A 15,640-nucleotide genomic window follows, 5' to 3' on the forward strand; every position below is an offset into this window, starting at 1 on the left:
GAAAGTGGAGTTTCATCCTCAAGACTCCAGGGCTGAGAGGCACTGCCTTCCAGTCCTCCAAGGAAAAGGGGGCTGAAGGAGGGGAAGAACAGGCAGCCTGAAGGGCCCCACAGGGCACCTGACATCTCGACCTGGCCTGCCACCCACCCGGGGTTACCCCAGTGATAATGGCCTTCTGCTGGTGGGCACCTCAAGCACAGGTCTGCCCAGGGTCCCTGTTGCAGGCCCCCCAGGTGACCAGAGCCAGCTCTCCCTGCTCCAGGGATGTGGGATCCTGGGAGATCCCAAGGATGGGATCCAAACCTTCCTAGGCTTCTCTGGGGCTCCCCGGAAGCCCAAGTTCCCGCCTCCCCAGGCCAGCTCTCATGTGTCAGGTTTCCTGCTGTGCTCAGCTACTGAGCCAGCCTCACTCTTCCCCAGCGTTGGGGCAGAACAGGGAGGGGACACTGGAGGCAGGGCACTGATGGTCAGAAAGGAGGGAAAGGCCCGAGACTCCCTCTCCAAAGGCACCAGGGAGGGGCAGGGAGAAAGAAGACAGGACTGCGGGCCGCAGGGCTGGAGAGGCTCAGCCTCATCAGCTGGGGTTCAGCACTGGCTCCTTTTTGAAAAGCTCACACAAGCAGCAAAGAAAGCTGGCCTTTTGAAAAGCAGGTCTCTGCCCACAGAGGCCAGTGAGGAAGGCATCACTACCAAGAAGTCTTCAAAGCCAGGCAGAATCACCCAGTGTAAGGTCTCCATCCCAAAGGCCAGGGCACTTGCCCTCACAGTCAGACCTGGACAGCCCCATGGACTTCTCCAGGCCCTAGTTTCCTGGACTTGTGACCTGCAGTGATGCTGCTGATCCCACACACCTGCTGAAATCTCTTTGCTGGCAGGGGCCTCAAATAGCTTCTGACCAGCCCTCTCATCTTATTCACGGGGAGGCTAAGTAGAAAGTAGAAAGCACCGGGAAGATGTTTGTGTTCAGTGTTGTGACCGCTGCCAGGGTCCTAGAGCTGGACAGAGCAGACCTGAGATTGGCACGTCAGAGCTGTGATGTGATGCCCAGCATCTGAAGTGGGCTGGAAGCAGGGAGAAACAACGACCAGCGCTGACCTTCGAAATCCCTCTTCCAAATAAATGGCTGCCACGTTAACTTTCCTAAAGCACAGTTCTGAGCATTCCATTCCCTGCCCAAATCCCCCTCCCAGCCTTGCTCTCTCTCACTGCTGTATCTGACCTTCCTCATCTCTCCCAGACCCACAGGGGCCTTGCCTGCCTTTGGGCCCTTGACAGCCATTCTCTGTCCTCTGGCACTGCCACCCTGCTTTGCCAGACCATTGCATCCTGTCCAACCTTGACTATCCTGGGCAGATGTTAACTCCCCTGGGAGCCCTCCAAGACCTTCCCAGGTGGATGAAATTCTCCTCTCCGTCTGATTTGTGGCATTTAGGCCATTATACTTGGCATTTTGTCTGTGTATGAATTTTATCTCCAATAAATTTGCGAAGTGAGTGTTTTCAGAGGAGGTACCATGCAGTAAATGCCCTTTGTTCTTAGAAGGGAATATTCTTAGAAATATTCTGAGATGGGAGGATAATGAGATACTGGAGAAAAGAGGAAAAGAAAGAGGGAAGGACGTGGAAAGAGGAGAGTGAAGAAGGAGGAAGGAGGGAAAGGAGGAAGAAAGAGTTCCTTATCTTAGAACAGGTAAGGATGAAGTTATTAGCTAGTAAAGAAGCATAGTTCTTCATGGAATCCTCCAATATCCTAGCTAAATGAAGTGCAGAGATCACGCAGCCTTCATTCTACAGATGAAGATCTGGAGGCCAGGAAATCTGGGGTGGCATGTCTGAGGGCTCCACGGTAGTCAAGGCCAAGTTGGGGCTGGCGTCCAGGCCTCCTGAGTCCCAGTGCTGCAGTGTGATCCCCCTGCTCTGCCACATCAGTGTCATGGCTTTCCAGCATGTGGGTCCTCATATACCCATACACGTCTTCACATGGTACGCCCAGAGAGGAACCCACCTGCCTGGTGGCTTGCCGAATGGAAATAACATGCCATAGTGCTGGTGGTACCACCTCTTCTCCCCATCCTTCTCTCTCTCCTGAGTTCCCCTAGGAATAAGCCTGTTCCTGCCTACGACAGTAACCAAGAAACAAAGCACTAGCTTCTGGCCTCCATGGGGAATAGGCTTGAATCTCTTCTTTGGGAGATGCTGAGGAATGGCCGAGGTGAGCACGACTGCTCAGGTGCAGTGCACGTTGCCTTGGCCAATAGCCCCAGGCCTCCTCCCTGGACTAAGGAAATGCCAGGGACAAGCCCTGCATCTATAGAGCAGGCCAAATGTTTCCAGGCCCTTGAGTGCTTCCATAGCAAGACAAATCCCAGGGCCTTTGGACATCCCCCAAAGGAAAGGTTTTAGGACTTGCATTTCACAGGGTTTAACTGATGGAAAGGTTGAAGGAAACTCCTGGGTACTGGAACTGATTTGGGGAAACTCATGTTAAAATGGACATTGATAAACTGGACTCTGATGATGGACAGCAAGGTTGTGAAGGGACTTGAGTAATCTGACACTAGGAACAGTTGGAGAATCTGGGCATGAGCAGGGAAGAGGAAACTCTGGGTCAGGCAATAGCTGCAGTCAAAGGGTAAAAGTCTTTCCGGTAGGCGGATTTGAGTCAACATAAGGAAGACATTTCTCAGAATTTATTTTGTCTCCCAAAGTTCCTTATCACTGCAGATGTCCATGCAGAGGCCAATTAACTGCTCAGAAGAGGAGTGTGAACACCAGCAAAGGGCGGGGGTGTGACCTGGAGTACTTCCAGGGCCCTTTTTGGACCACCAGGAGATGATGCAAATTCCCTGCAACATCTTCCCTCCTTTTGGCCTGATCATAGTTAAAGTTGCCAAACTGGACAGTCACCTTCTGTGAAGGCACAGAGAACCGGACCTCGGTGGGGGGAAGAAGCATGGCAGTAAGGAGAGAGCAAGTCTTGGGTCCTCAGGGAGCAAGCCGGGGGGCCTGCACCCAGGTGGAAGGAGACGTAGTCCAGAGGAGGCCCACGTCCAAAGATAGACTTCACGTTCTACTCAATATGGCCCCTAGGGAGCCTCCTCTCCCCTCTGCATGGATACAGCTCAGAATCTCGTTTCCTATATCTTCTGAGTCTCTCAATGGCCCACACTGACTTTTCTATCCTGAGAGAAATTTGGATTTCGTGCAACTAGGTAATGCACCCTTTGTGACTCATTCAGATGCAGGGTGCTTGGGAAAGTGATACAGGAAAAATGAGGGTGGGGGGAAATTGTAGGGAACCTTGAATGGCAGAACTGAGAGTCTGGGGTACACTTCATGAGCTAACTACTTGACTACACACCAGATAAATCAGAGATGAAGAAAATGAAAGTGGGCCATCTGCCCAGAACCCAGCTTCAAAGGCCATTCTTTCCGGGTTCCTTACCTACTCCACGTATATCAGTTTAACCTCTTTTGCTCCAGTCTGATCAACCCCAAGAGGCCTATTGCTTGGCTTAGCCCCCAGGGCTGCCATGGGTCTGCTTTTCTCCCTCTCTGTCTATTGGTTCCTGGTCCAATGGAGGATGCCAAGGGCCTAGAAAGAAAGTGATATGCCCAAAGGGATCCTTTACAGCCAAGAGCAGCTTTGTGATGCTTCCCCAGGGCCAGGCTTTGATCTCTAATGAAAAGCTCAGCTTCTTCCAAGGAACTGAATTCCTGCTCTCAAAACACTGATGGGAGGGGACTTTGCATCCTAAGGAACGCTACTTGCCCATGGGTCTGAGACAATTAAGCAGCAAGCTTCCAACAAGCAGCAAACTTCCAACAAGCAGCAAAGGGCCAGTTTTTAGCTCCAGTTGCCATCATGGACCAGGAGCAAGGGAAAGAAGCCTAGAAGGGTTGGTTAGAGACAAGATACAATTACAGAAGAAAACCTCTGTGCATAATGGGACAATATTCCGGGCATGATCCATCCGAGAAGATACTTTTCCCCATCTAAATCAACAAAGTATATGGACACATTCCCGCCACAATCCTAACAAGGCATTTTGTGGAAGGCATATATGGTCAGAAGACTGTACACTCCATGAAGGCAGGGCCTGGGTCTGTCTCATTCACCTCTACCCCTACTGCCTGGCACAGATCCTAATACACAGTAAGAACTCGCTGAATGAATGAATGAATGAATGATCATGAACAGGTGAGCATGGAGGAAGCATAATATTGCCAAAAACCTTGGTCACGTGCAAGCAGCTGCCTCGCAGCATTTTAGAATTGCATGGAATTTCATGGTGTCAGAGGGAGAAACAAAACTAAAGCAGATAAAGTGCAAGGTAGAAAGACTAGCTTTGAAGAATTACAGACAGAAAGACTGGGAATTCTTTGCAATGAGTATAAGGGCCCAGTTGCAGGTCCAGCATGAACTGAAGAGACCCAGCACGGAGGTGGTCAGTGTGCATCACAATCAACTAACAGAAGAAGAAGCAATTCCAGACCCAAAACAGAAGTCCTCATCCTGCCATTCCTGGCCAGGGAAGGAGGGGTCTGCACTGTGGATGGCATTGGGTGGCTTTTGCAAACCATGTAGAGTTCCTCTTAGGTCATGAGTTCAGATATTCTCCTACTATTATATTTTTAATAAAGACTCAAGTAAATTAAAAACAAAAAAGCAAATCTCCAAACCCCAATAACTTTCTTTCATTTTTTTTTTTAAGATGGAGTCCTGCTCTTGTTGCCCAGGCTAGAGTACAATGATGCAATCTAGGCTCACTGCAACCTCCACCTCCTGGGTTCAAGCAATTCTCCTGCCTCAGCCTCCTGAGTAACTGGGATTACAGGCGCACACCACCACACCTGGCTAATTTTTATATTTTTAGTAGAGATGGGGTTTCACCTTGTTGGCCAGGCTGGTCTCGAACTCCTGACATCAGGTGATCCACCCTCCTCAGCCTCTCAAAGTGCTGGGATTAGAGGTGTGAGCCACTGCATCCGGCCCAAACCCCAGTAACTTTCAAGACATGCCACGGTGGCTACCTGGACCACATTAGCATTGTCTGGTGCCAAAAGGAGGGGACCCAGTTCAGAAAGCCACTTTGATGGGGCCCCTTCCTATTGAGGTGTGCAGAACACACGCTATGCTTACACAAGCCCAGCCCTGTGAATACAGTGGACAGGACAGAGAGTAGCTTCATTCCTCTGCCTCCCATTTCTCCTGGGAGAATTGTTTCATCTGATGCCCCTTTCTCCTGTGCCCTCCTGTGTTCTGCCCCAAGCCTGGCTCCCAGAGCCATCCATTCTGATGTGTGATGATGGGGAAGAGTTTAGATGAAGAGCTTGGACCGTGGCTTTTCTCAGGAGTGGTTATGTTTTAAGGAGCTGGTGCTATGAAGTCCTAACGGTGGGATTTCAGACAGCAGCCAGTGAGTGGAGGCGCCATGGGAGTTCTTGACCTCCACACGCCCCTGAAATCAGGTCACATCAGTGAGTGGATATCTACTTGCTTTCGGAGGGAGCCAGAGTCAGTAAAATTAGATTCCCGACCATCACTGCTCATGGGGCAGCCCTGTCTAGCACTCTGGGGTGTTGGGGAGGGGAGGTGTGCATGAGAGAAAAAGAGAAGGTGGACGTCAGTGGAAATACATGAGAAAGGAAGACAGGAAAGAAAGGTTAGAGGAGAGCAGGGGAAGAGAGATAACAAAAGGATGCAAAGAGGAAGCAGGGAGGGAGGAGATGCCTAGGAAAGGCAGAGCTATAGGCTTCTTGGAGCTGGCAGATTCCACATGCCTAACAAGCAGCAGAGGCCTGTCCATCTCCAATTACCTCGAGGGGCTCCATCAGCCCCTTGGCTGCCCGTGCCTTGTGACTGCCCGCCTCTCACCCCTGTTGGCCTTCCCCAGGTAGGCCTGGTCCAGCTGTGCGCTGCCCACTCCGCTCATTTCTTAATATCATGCAGTTATTTCAGGCCAGCAGCCCTTTGACCCGGTCACTCCAGCTAGACCCAAAGGGCCCCTCAGGCCGAGACTGTGCCCGCTCCCCTAGAGGAGAGTCCCGGCAGGCTCTCAGGGGAGTGACTTGGGTACCCACTTCCTGTCTCTGGACTTCAGCTTTCCAATCTGCAAAACGAGCATGTTGTGTCTTGCTTGCCTACCTAGCAGGGGGAATGCTATGAAGCTCCCCCACCCCCTCCCCCAATGAAAGTGTCTTATAAAGTATAGATGCTTTTCACCCTCCACGAGGTCTGGCCTAGGGCTGGCTGCAGAGGATGGCTCAATGATTTCCTTGAATTGGAGATATTCCCAAACTCTGAGAGCACCTGCACCTCCCAAGTCCCCCTCTTCCCGTCAAGCTCCAGCACCGTCTGTAGTAACATACCAGGCAGGGGAGAGTAGTCAGGGCACCCAGCAACAGGCCACCCAAGGGCAGCCTGTCAACAGAAGCACCCTGGCTGACAGCCTACTTCTGGGGTGAACTCCGGGACATCAGAAAAATTCATGGTCCCGTAATAGCGTTCCCACTAGAACCAAAAATTATCCAGGAGGGAATCATTGCTTTGGATTAAGCATTGCTCTCTCTCTCTCACTTCTACTTTCAAAGTGCAAACGCCCAAAAGAGGGCAACACATTAACTCGCTAATGTTTCCTAGTGTGGATGAACTTGCAAGATTTTCTGTCTGTCCAGAGAGAATGGAAAACCACGGAGGGGCTGAATGAGTTGGCAAGACTAGGACAGAAAAACTAACTTTCTCCCCTTCACAGTCCTGCCCTCACAGCCCAGAGCATGGACATAGCCAGTTGATAGCTCTTTTCTGGGTCTGTAACTATCTTTCCACATAATTGCATTTGATTCAGAACTTGACTTATTCAATCACCAAATATTTATTGCATGCCTTCTACATGTGAGACATTGTTCTAGGTGCTAGGGATGTAGCCATGATAAAGCAGTTAAAAATCCTTGCCGTTGTGGAACTGCAATCTAGTTCTGTCCTGTCCCGTATGGTTACCAAATGTGAAATATGGCTAGTTCAAATTCACATGTGCTGTCGTATGTAAAATAGACACAAGACATCAGAGACTTAGTGCAAACAAAATAATGTAAAAAATTAGTAACTTTTAAAATTAATTAAATACTGATAATATTTTGGATGTAGTTAATTAAATAATGTATATTATTACAATTGATTTCCCATTTTCTCCTTTTTTTTTGGAGACAGTGTCTTGCCCTGTCACTCAGGCTGGAGTGCAGTGGCATGATCACAGCTCACTGCAGCATCTATCTCCTGGGCTCAAGCGATCCTCCCATTTCAGCCTCCTAAGTAGCTGGGACTATGGACATGTGCCACCACACCAAGCTAATTTTTTTATTTTTTATTTTTTGTAGAGATGGGGGTCTCACTATGTTGCCCAGGCTGGTCTCAAACTGCTGGCCTCAAGTGATCCTCCTGCCTTCAAGTGCTAAGATTATAGGCATAAGCCACCACGCTTATCCTGTTTTCACTTTTTTAACGTGGCTGCTAGAAAAAATTAAATTATATATGTGTCTTATATTATCCTTTTTAATTTTATTTTATTTTTATTTTTTGAAAAAGAGGAGTCTTGCTCTGCCGCCCAGGCTGGAGTGCCATGGTATGATTTTGGCTCACTGCAACCTCCAACTCCCAGGTTCAAGCGATTCTCCCACCTCAGCCTCCAGAGTAGCTGGGATTACAGGCGCCCGCCACCAAGCCCGGGTAGTTTTTGTATTTTTAGTAGAGATGGGGTTTCACCATGTTGGCCAGGCTGGTCTCAAACTCCTGACCTTAGGTGATCTGCCCGCCTCAGCCTCCCAAAATGCTGGGATTTACAGGCATGAGACACTGTGCCTGGCCTTACATTATACTTCTATTGGACAGCACTGGCCTATCCAATAAGTAGATATATAAGAAAATATGTCATGTATTGATGATGACAGAGCTATGGAAAAAATGAAGCAGGGAAGAAGAGAAGGTTGGGGGGTTTCCATTTTAAATATGACTGCCAAGAGAACCTTCACTGAGAAGATAACTATTGCGTAAAGAGCTGAAGAAGGTGAAGGACTGCACAGGCAGATATCCTGGCAAAGCGCTTTCTGGGCAGACAGAACTGCACACGCAAAGGCCCTGTGGTGAGGGCAAGCCTGAATTTTGAGAAACATCAGGAGGCTTGAGTGGTAGGAATTTAGATGATACTGATCTTGGGGCTGGGGAGACAGATGGTGCAGGAACGCACTGGTCATTATAGGATGTTGCCTTTGACTCTGAGGAGGGTATCTGAGCAGAGAAGTGACAGGTCTTGACTCTGGCTGCTGAATAGAATAGGCTGCGGAAGGCAAAGGTAAAAAGCAGGAACCAGGGAAGAAATGATGGTTTCTTGGACCAGGGTGGCAATCGGGGGAAGGTGAAAGGAAAGGTCGGATCCAAAATATATTTCATTTCAAGGGTACAGGTGACAAGATTTGTTCATGGATTGGATGTAAAGCCTGAGAGACAGAGGACAAGATAGACTCCATGTCTTGCTTGCTAAGCAATTAGAAGATTGGTGTGGCTGACAGTTTGCAAAAATGGCCTCAATTTCTCCCCTCCCTGTGTGCTCACCCTCCCCTACAAGCTCCTCCCATTAAAGGCAGAGTCAACTTTCCCACCCCTTGCATCTGGGCATGGCCATGTGACTGACTTAGGCCAATAGAAGGTAGCAGAAGTGACATCATGCCAATTCTGAGCCCAGGCCTCAAGAGACCTTGCAATTTCCACTCTCTCTTGGTCTCCTGCCTCTACCATAAGAACAAGCCCAGGCTAACCTGCTGGAGGATGAGAGACCATGTGATATACAAATAAACTGTGCTAGACCCATCAGTCCCAGCTGACCTCAGCCCTGTGAGCGAGCCTAAGAAGACCAAAAGGACTTCCCAGCTGAGCCCAGCCCAAATTACCAACCCACTGAATTGTGAGCTGCATAAATGGTTGTTGTTTTAAGGCCAAATTTTGGAGTGATTGTTATACAGAAAAAGCTAACTGATACAAATGGCATTGCCGTTTATTGAGGTGGGGACTCAATTTTGAGTTGGACTCTCATTGTTCTGAATGTGAATCTGAATGCTTAAAGAGCAAAGTCCCTGTATTGTCTCCATGCAACACCCAGAGCACCCTCAGGACAGGGCTGGATGCTATCTGGGTGCTTGGTGGATGCTTATGGATGGAGGGAGGGAAGGATGGATGATGACTTCTTCATTGGCTTCCTTATCACGAGCCAGGTTTCTGCATCACCCTTCTCCTTGCAAAGCCAGAAGAGCTTTAAATGCCTCCTTCCTCCATGCCCACTGCTCTCTCAGAAGTTTATAGTTGAACTTTGATTTCCTAGAGCTTTCCTGCAGATCCGTGTGTTTCCTTAAGAACGCAAAGCACTGATTTTTAGCCTCGATTTTGACTTCCCACACCCAGCCTTTTCCCAGATGTGCTGGCAAATAGACAAATCAATTGTTTTGAGTTTTTCTTCCTCTCCACCCCCATGACTTGTTAATTAGCCATGAAAATGCCAGCAGCAAAGTCAGGAAGGCTGAGGACAAACCCCAGCCCTGAGTGGCCAGCTGGTGCAGCACTGGGTGTCCAAATTGGTTTCCATTTTCAAGGCTTCAGGCACTGTTTCCTGCCTCCCTGCTTACCTCTCCTCCCACCTGGCACTCCAGGTCCCTCGTGAACTCTGCTTCAGTCCCTCTGTGATGATCCCAGTCATATCAGCATATCACACTTCACCTGTCACAAAGCTTTTCCCAAATTCAGCCCTACAACCATCCAGTGCAATGAATTATGGGCATTATTCCCATTTTAAAGATGAAGAAACTGAGGCTCAAGGGTTAGAAAGACATGCTCAGCATCGCTTGGCCCAGGTCGGGAATCTGGAGCCTGTTTGATTCCAAGCCTTTCTTTCACTCTCGGCACCATCAAAACACATTCTCAATAAAGGGCCAAGTGCACCAGGGAGGGGGCTCCTTCAGCAACTTTTTTACTTTTTTGTTTTTATTTTTTTTTTATTTTTTTTTTTTTTTTGAGACAGAGTCTTGCTCTGTCACCCAGGCTGGAGTGCAGTGGCACGATCTCGGCTCACCGCAAGCTCCGCCTCCCGGGTTCACGCCATTCTCCTGCCTCAGCTTCCTGAGTAGCTGGGACTACAGGCGCCCGCCACCGTGCCTGGCTAATTTTTTTGTATTCTTAGTAGAGATGGGGTTTCACTGTGTTAGCCAGGATTACCTCCATCTCCTGACCTTGTGATCCGCCCACCTCGGCCTCTCAAAGTGCTGGGATTACAGGCGTGAGCCACCGTGCCTCGCCTTCCTTCAGCAACTTACTGGTAAGGTCACTGCCTTGGGGCTCACGTGGGTATTCACATTTCAATGAGTGTCAGTCAAACTCTGGCAGAGGTCATGTAGGCCTGGGGAGGGGATGCTCTGGATTGACAAAGGGACTCCACCAGGCCCTGAAACTGTAGCAGCAGCGCACAGGCTGACTTGGCTTCTGCTCCCTCCCCTGCCCATTTCCTGGGCTTTGGCTCCAGATGTTATCTGAAGCTGGTGGGGTGTCCATGAGCCGAGAATAAAGGCCCAGCAGGACTGCAGCTTAGCTCAGCCCTTGCTCCCTCACACATCCTCCTGCAGCCCTGGGTGGAAGGGCACGCTCCCCATTCACAAGGCTGTGATGACACAAAATGAAAACGTTTCCTAGGGGCGAAATGGCTCCCAATGAACCTAACATGGCCACTCATATGGCCTTTCCCAGAGGCCTCTGCAACCTGCCCTCCACACTGGGGCAAAGGAGGCCCTGAGGACCAGGATTCCACGTGCTGTGTTTGCCCTTCTGGACTCTCAAGGCTTTGTGTGTGTGCATGTGTCTGTGAGCGTGCATCTGTGTATGTGTGTAGTATTGTGTGGTATGTGGCATGAGCATGAATGTATAAGCACGTGTGTGTGCATGGTATAGGTATGGATATGGGCATGTGTGAGCATGTGTCTGTGGGATTTGTGTGAACGTGTTCGTGTGCGGGTATATGTCTATTCATGGATATGTGCATGTACATGCAGGTTGTGGCACCTGTGATGTGATGTGTGTGTACGTGTGTGTGTGCACACATAGAGAGCAGCTGTGGTCTGAGTCTCCACAACCTGCCCCATGGCCTGCTGAGGTTAGTCAGGTCTGCCTGTAAGCAGCACCTACACAGAGCCCTGGTTTGCAAGGCTAATGATTTTTTATAAACATCTGCTGTTTACCAACACAGCATAGGGAGATTAAAGTTTCCCTTAAGGAAGCAGTGGACACATCTGCTCAGAGAGTCAGGCAGGTTGTGTTCAGGTCTCGTCTTAATCAGTCACTCACTATGTGGCCTTAGGCAAGCAGCCTGGCTTCTCCGAGCCTCAGCTTCCTGACCTGCAAAATGAGCATAACGATATTGCCATCTCTACCTCCAGAAGGCCATGGATTCAGATGAGAACTGCTGGGAGATGGTGCTTTGAAAATTGTAGAGCACCCTACACAAATGAGGCCTGGTATTAAGGACATTATAGCAAACATTTCTAAGAGAGGAACCCGAGCATGCTGCATGACTTTGAATTAAATTATGTGGTTTAGATTACAGTGTATGTGCAGAAAAGTAAACATGCAGATGATTTCTGGAAGGGTCCATGAGACATAACAACAAGGACTCCCCATGAGGAGAGAACCTGGGTGGCTGGGGCAGGGGGAGGAGTGTTTTTCTCTGTATGTACATCCTTTTGCACCATAGGAATTTTTACCATGTGCATATGTAATGTGCTTTTTAAAACACACAGAGCAGCTTTTAAGAGTAAAATCATTTTTAAATGTGAGTAGAGCAGAATGGAAAAGGCACTGCTCTCCTGCCCTTTCTCATCTCCTACCCCTTTGCCCTGGTTCCCAGGGCCTCAAACAACTGTCTCCCACTCCTCTTCCCAAATGTCAGCTCTCCTTCTCTCCCCAGGTAAGAGATAAGTAAACTGAGACTCAAAGAAAGTAAACAACTTGCTATCCCATAGTCCAGGTCGCAGGGCTAATAAGACAAGGCAGATGTGGTTTCCACAGAGCCTGCAGAGCTCCGCAGGATTCCAAACCCAGGGAGCGTTCGCCTCCCCCACTCGGAACTGACTACAAAGCTCAAGGAAAGCCCTACAAGGCTGTGGGTTTGGGCACGGTGGGACAGGCTAATGCAGATAGATCTGGGGATGGGAGTGTCTTCCCAGGGTCCCTGGGATGTCACCACATGGTCTACTTCTGGATAGGGCTGGGCTTGAGCGACGCTGCTTTATAAAACTTGAGGATCAGTACCCTTGGAACGGGTCGGGGCAGGCTGCCTTATTCTAATTCCACTCGAGAGAGAAGAGGTCCTGGCAGGGTTCCCAGCTTGCAATGTTTTAACCAAACAATTTTCAAAACCGAGTTCAAGATCTGTCACCCAAAGCAACAAACTTGAACAGAGTGCCACAGAGTTGAGCTCCCCCATCCCCCGGCTAAGGCGGGAAGCCTCCTGGAACTCCTCCAGCTTCTCGGAGAGGGTGATGTGTTGTTTGACATGGAAGCATCCCTCATTCTTTGCATCCAAAGGCCTCAGGAATTCTGGGGGATTTTCAGGGTCCTAGTCAGGGAGACAGGGAGGATCTGCTAGTGACCTTGACCAAACGGCTCCCCTTTGAGCCTCAGTCCTTATCTATAACAAGATATGGCGGCCCCTGGCCCACAGGTTTGCCGTCTGGAGCATGAAACGTGGTCACTCCGCGTTGGCTGTTAGCAGCATCTCTGTACCTGCTCGAGGTGGCCTTGTCCTTTTCTAAGAGTTGGGAGGAGTGGGGTTAGTCAGGACCACCAGCAATTCCCTTCAGGCCTGACCACATCCTCTGGAGGGAGAGCATTTTACAGCCAGCTACTGGAGTAGGAAGGGGAGAGGAGGTGTGACAAGTGAGAAGAAACTGACCAGCCAGGCAGCCTCATCAGCAGCATGACCAGACGTCGGCCTCCCTGATCTCCTCCCACTACCCTGGGCAGCACTCAGTGTGAGGCTCAGCTCCTAGCAGGACATTTGGCAGGAGGGTGGCTGCTTTCTGCTCTGTTTTCAGAGCCTGACAGGCAGCTGTGAGCTGCTACCAAGGGTCAAGACAGCAGCAGACTGGCAGGGACATATTTGCCTGCAGGCTCAGTGGTGAGCCTCTGGGGCTGCCAGGCAACCAAGAGACCAAGGCTGTGGGTCTGCTTCTGGCCAACTGGGCAACCAGCCCAAACCAGCCCTCGACCCCATGGCCCCAGGAGTCCATTCTTCCCCAAACTGGGACATATGATCATGGCGGGATTTGTGGGCAGTTGCCCAATTTGAGATCTGGTTTTGAAGGATGGGGTTGGAAGGACTTAAACCTTGGGGGGAGGGGGCTGTGCTTTGATTCCCAAGGCTCTGAGATGAGCCGTTCTCTCCCGCTGAGCTGAGATCTGCACTTGGGGAAGAGAGGGCATTTAAAAATAGCACCAACTGACTCGAATACCTCTGCTCCCTGCCTGCTGCAAGTCAGATCCAATTACTCTGCTGACAAGAGGCTTTTAGCCCAGGGAGCCTGGCATCATCGGCCCCACTCCAGGGAGCTGGGCTCCATGGTGCCCCTGCCCTTCCTCCTCTCACTGGGCATCCACAGGTCCAGGAGAAAGGGACCAAGGAGGTGTAAAGATCACACATACGTGGCTCAGCCTCAGGCTGTGATTCCTGCATGTCCAGCTACTTGACTGAATCTGGCTTGCTGGGGTCCCCCTTTTGTTCACATTGGGTGAGCAGCCCCAAATATCTGACCCATAGCTGAGATTCCTTCAGTAGGGCCTCACCCCTTTGGAACATGAAGACTTTTTCAAGGTCTCCAACTAAGATCCAAGTGCCCCTCCCTGGGATGGGCTCTCGTCACAGCTGGGGACAGGAAACTAGTACACATATAGAATATCAACTCCGTGAGGTAAAACCTCAGCTGTCCAGCTCACTGCTGGCACATAGTAGGAACTTACCAAATGTATGTTGAAATGAATCAATCGATAGCAAAGGGGACTTGGCGAGAATATGCAAATGGCTCCATGCAAATCCTTGCTCAACTGCAAGAGTGAAAATTAATCAGCTGACTCAGAGCATACGTCCTATTAAGGATAGTCACATAGTGTCATCTCATCCGCAAAGGCTAAGTACAGAGGCCCCTAGGAAATCTCTTTCCTTTCTCCAGCCAATGCCACCGTAATTATCTTTCAGCAAACTCACCCAACCCAAAGCTACTTGCCAGTGACCCTATTAAACCAGCAAATGCCAAGAGCTAAGCTCTCTCCTGCAAAGGCCTCAAACTGCCTTCCCTAAGGGGCTGCCCTCTCCTTTCTATGCTGGCTCTCTCCCTTCATTCAGCTCTCAAAATTATCAGGTGCTAAGGGAATGCCAACAAAAAGAGCTGTCATTAAGGGGTGCCTGAATCCTTCAGGCGTGTCTTACCTTGCCTTATCTATGACACCTGTCACTTTTCACTTTGGGAGCCTCATCTCAGCAACTTCCCCAGAGTGGAGACAGAGCCTTGGGCATCTGCCACCCATGCACAGCCAGCACCTGACACACACTGGTGCCCAGGAGATGTTTGATGAATAAATAATTGGGGGTGAGGCAGGGGCTCCCGTAAACATTACAAAGGCATGTGTAGAGTTTAAGGATGGCTTGCTGACCATTTTCATGAGTCTGGACAATTGAAGAAACGATGCTTAAAGTGAGTTTACCGTGCGGCAGCCAAACCAATGAGAACAGGAGGAATGACTGGCACTCCTGGTCATGGGGTGTTTGCTTCCTTTGTGACAGATTTCCACTTATTTGTTTGTCAGGGAGGCTCCCCCTCAGCCAGGCCCATGGACAATTATTGGTGATAGATTTGAATGTTTCTGGGCATGGCTCCAGGTCATAACCAAGATCTAGGTCCTGCCAGCATCTTCCTGGGGCAAAATTGACAGCAATTGTCAGAGGCTTGTTCAGCTCGTTAAGGGTGAGCCTTCAGCTGAGGCTGTCAGTGCAACCCTGGATGGTGAGTTTGCCCCTCAGTCTCACAGCCTAATGGGTTCAGTCCTTCACTATTGCACACACAGCTGGCTGGCTGCCTCCTCCTCCACCTTAACTGTGGGAAGCCAGGTGTATGTACACAGAAGCTGGAATGATGATAGTTGCAGGCACAGCACCAGTAAGACATTGAGCACCTGGAACACATTCTCTGTCTCTCGCTTTCTGTCTTTCTTATTAGGGATAGCTGGAGAGCAGAAAAGCCAAGGTGAGAGGAAGCAGCAGAGCTGAGGCACAAGAAGCCAAGCTTGGCTAAGCATATGGGGCCTTAAGAAATGGGATCTGACCAGAGCAGGGCCCTGAGGTCATGTAACTTTAGAAGTGGAAGATGTATTGATCTCTTGATCACCAAGACCTCCCACCCACTACTCCTCACCACATAAGTAAAACAGCAGGGCCCACAGTTGGCAGTAAGATTATAATTTGGTGCAACCTCTAAGGAGAGTGATTTGGCAAGACCATGAAAATCACAAATGCTCAAATCCTGTCTACTGCAATTCCACTTGGCATCTTAAAGATAAA

General features: G+C 49.8%; 1 protein-coding gene across 8 annotated transcripts in view; it reads right to left on the reverse strand.

The window, feature by feature from the left end:
* ARK2C (arkadia (RNF111) C-terminal like ring finger ubiquitin ligase 2C) overlaps window positions 1-15,640 on the reverse strand; it is a 128,732-nt gene that overhangs the window by 36,833 nt on the left and 76,259 nt on the right. For 4 of the 8 annotated variants that reach the window (XM_055233446.2, XM_055233455.2, XM_063644262.1 and 1 more), the window contains exon 2: window positions 14,047-14,130. The exons of 2 other annotated variants lie outside the window; for them this stretch is intronic. The gene's annotated coding sequence lies outside the window, so the exon portion shown is untranslated. Of the gene's footprint in view, window positions 1-12,757; window positions 12,839-14,046; window positions 14,131-14,512; window positions 14,533-15,640 lie in introns of those variants that run through there. 2 more of the 8 variants (XM_055233466.2, XM_055233440.2) reach the window with 2 other exon arrangements.

The sequence above is a fragment of the Symphalangus syndactylus genome, chromosome 1 (assembly GCF_028878055.3).
Source record: "Symphalangus syndactylus isolate Jambi chromosome 1, NHGRI_mSymSyn1-v2.1_pri, whole genome shotgun sequence".
In the NCBI taxonomy this organism is placed as follows: Eukaryota; Metazoa; Chordata; class Mammalia; order Primates; family Hylobatidae; genus Symphalangus; species Symphalangus syndactylus.